The sequence below is a fragment of the Convolutriloba macropyga genome, chromosome 13 (genome assembly GCF_964194025.1).
Source record: "Convolutriloba macropyga chromosome 13, txConMacr16.3, whole genome shotgun sequence".
In the NCBI taxonomy this organism is placed as follows: Eukaryota; Metazoa; Xenacoelomorpha; order Acoela; family Convolutidae; genus Convolutriloba; species Convolutriloba macropyga.
Window position 1 is genome coordinate 33,091,473 of NC_134480.1, and position 3,552 is coordinate 33,095,024.

Sequence of the window (3,552 nt, forward strand, 5' to 3'; positions counted from 1 at the left end):
AGAAAAAGACTAATGTTGACGAAGAATAAATTTATAGTTATTTTGAAAACCAACTGCTCTTTGTAACTTTTTCTAACGGTTCTAAAAACAATGTTCTTGCAGTAATCATACACTTTATTTAAAGCAGCTGAATTGTTATGAGTAAAAAAAATGGTTTGGTCTTTCTAAAAATTCTGAAGAAACACAAAACATTTCTCCTTTAGTAAAATCTTTGTTTTTATGGATTTTTGACTCTCAGGAACAAAGCACCTGATAAAACTGACAAGATTGGCTCATGCTGTCGAGTACGTAATCCCTTTTTTCGTCAACGTCGTTCTTCCTGTTTTTTTTAACATTTTCAGACGCTTTTGCAGTCTCGTGAATTGGCAACAACTTATCTCCTATGTTCTAGGGGGATTGAAAATTTATCAACTGCCAATTACCAAACTTTACTCTTCTTTTCTAAAAGACGCTGGGTCCCAATGTTGAAATTTTCAAAGTTTTCTAGTTTTAACAATAACTTCTGATGGTGTGTGTTGTCTTCTAAGTTGTTGTACGTTTGGTAGAACTCAATTCGCTCTTTTTGCTGATATCGTCTGGGCTTTCATTCAGTTAGCTTTCTAGCTCAGAAGGGTTTTATGAGTTAAAAATATTTAGGCAGACTTGCTCTGTTTCTAACCTCTTTCCATTCAACTCTTTTCCACAGCTTGTCGAGATTTTGCATTTCCGGTTCGCAGACCAAATGTTGCGGCTGCTCAAGAACTTTAGCGGAACCTAATCTTCGCGGCCTGGTTTTCCATTTTTACGAGATTCTTGTTCTTTGCTCTTTACCAATTTACCAACAATCTCATAGGAACTATTTTTGGCTCTGTCATAATGGAGGACTGTAACTTTAAATTTGATTGAAGTTAAGACTATCCTTAGTGATAAACTATATTCAAGATCGTATTGAAGTTTGTATCGCATCAGTCAATGTTAGTGATGAAATTCGCTAACTTCTAGTAGGAAATCTCAACTAATAAAAAAATTATCGACCCTACAGTCCAATAAATTTAGCGAGAAAATGACTAATGTTGACGAAGAATAAATTTATAGTCATTTTGAAAACCAACTGCTCTTTGTAACTTTTTCTAACGGTTCTAAAAACAATGTTCTTGCAGTAATCATACACCTTATTTAAAGCAGCTGAATTAACAAGAGTTTGGTCTTTCGAAAAATTCTGAAGAAACACAAAACCTTTCTCCTTTAGTAAAATCTATGTTTTTAATGATTTTTGACTCTCAGGAATAAAAAATCTGATAAAACTGACAAGAATGGTAAATTTAGTCAAATGCGTATTAAAATGCGAATTGTTGGCCACTCATATTTGAAATTTTCTGCTGTTTCTCCAATATTGAAAACTTTTTCTCCATTAAGTTAGCTTCTTCCATTAAATTGCGGAAGTGTGATGTGTTTTCCTAATTGGCAACAACTGATCTCCGAGGTTCTATGAGGATTGAAACTTAATCAACTACCAATCGCCAATTTTTACTCTTTTCTTCTAACAGGCACTGGGTTCCAATGTTGAATTTTTCAAAGTTTTCTGGTTTTAACTATAACTTCTGCAGGTGTGTCTTGTCTTCTAAGTTGTTGTACGTCTGGTAGAAACATCAATTTGATCTTTTTATTGATATCGTTTTGCTTTTGTGTCAGGTAGTCTTCTAGCTTGGTAAGGTGTCAAGAGAACAATTTGAGTAGGTCGGCTTGCTTTTGTCTAAGTTCTTTCCAAACAACTCTTTTCCAGTGTTTTTCGGGATATTTTTGTCCCGGTCGGCAGACCAAATGTTGCGGTTACTCAAGAACTTTAGCGGAACCTAATCTTTACGGCCTGGTTTTCGAGTTTTACGAGATTCTTGTTCTTTGCTCTTTACCAATTTACCAACAATCTCATAGGAACTATTTTTGGCTCTGTCATAATGGAGGACTATAACTTTAAAATTGATTGAAGTTAATACTATCCTTAGTGATAAACTATATTCAAGATCGTATTGAAGTTTGTATCGCATCAGTCAATGTTAGTGATGAAAGTCGCTAACTTCTAGTAGGAAATCTCAAATAATAAAAAAATTACCGACTCTACAGACCAATAAATTTAGCGAGAAAAAGACTAATGTTGACGAAGAATAAATTTATAGTCATTTTGAAAACCAACTGCTCTTTGTAACTTTTTCTAACGGTTCTAAAAACAATGTTCTTGCAGTAATCAAACACATTATTTAAAGCAGTTGAATTGTCAAGAGTAAAAAATTGGTTTTGTCTTTCGAAACATTCTGAAGAAACACAAAACCTTTCTCCTTTAGTAAAATCTATGTTTTCAATGATTTTTGACTCTCAGGAATAAAACACCTGATAAAACTGAAAAGAATGGTAAATTTAGTCAAATGCGGATTAAAATGCGAGTTGTTGGCCACTCATATTTGAAATTTTCTGCTGTTTCTCCAATATTGAAAACTTTTTCTCCATTAAGTTAGCTGCTTCCATTAAGTTGCGGAAGTGTGATGTGTTTTCCTAATTGGCAACAACTGATCTCCGAGGTTCTATGAGGATTGAAACTTAATCAACTACCAATCGCCAATTTTTACTCTTTTCTTCTAACAGGCACTGGGTTCCAATGTTGAATTTTTCAAAGTTTTCTGGTTTTAACTATAACTTCTGCAGGTGTGTCTTGTCTTCTAAGTTGTTGTACGTCTGGTAGAAACATCAATTTGATCTTTTTGTTGATATCGTGTTGCTTTTGTGTCAGGTAGTCTTCTAGCTTGGTAAGGTGTCAAGAGAACAATTTGAGTAGGTCGGCTTGCTTTTGTCTAAGTTCTTTCCAAACAACTCTTTTCCAGTGTTTTTCGGGATATTGCTGTCCCGGTCGGCAGACCAAATGTTGCGGTTGCTCAAGAACTTTAGCGGAACCTAATCTTTACGGCCTGGTTTTCGAGTTTTACGAGATTCTTGTTCTTTGCTCTTCACCAATTTACCAACAATCTCATAGGAACTATTTTTGGCTCTGTCATAATGGAGGACTGTAACTTTAAAATTGATTGAAGTTAATACTATCCTTAGTGATAAACTATATTCAAGATCGTATTGAAGTTTGTATCGCATCAGTCAATGTTAGTGATGGAAGTCACTAACTTCTAGTAGGAAATCTCAAATAATAAAAAAATTATCGACCCTACAGACCAATAAATTTAGCGAGAAAAAGACTAATGTTGACGAAGAATAAATTTATAGTAATTTTGAAAACCAACTGCTCTTTGTAACTTTTTCTAACGGTTCTAAAAACAATGTTCTTGCAGTAATCAAACACATTATTTAAAGCAGTTGAATTGTCAAGAGTAACAAAATGGTTTTGTCTTTCGAAAAATTCTGAAGAAACACAAAACCTTTCTCCTTTAGTAAAATCTATGTTTTTAATGATTTTTGACTCTCAGGAATAAAACACCTGATAAAACTGAAAAGAATGGTAAATTTAGTCAAATGCGGATTAAAATGCGAGTTGTTGGCCACTCATATTTGAAGTTTTCTGCTGTTTCTCCAATA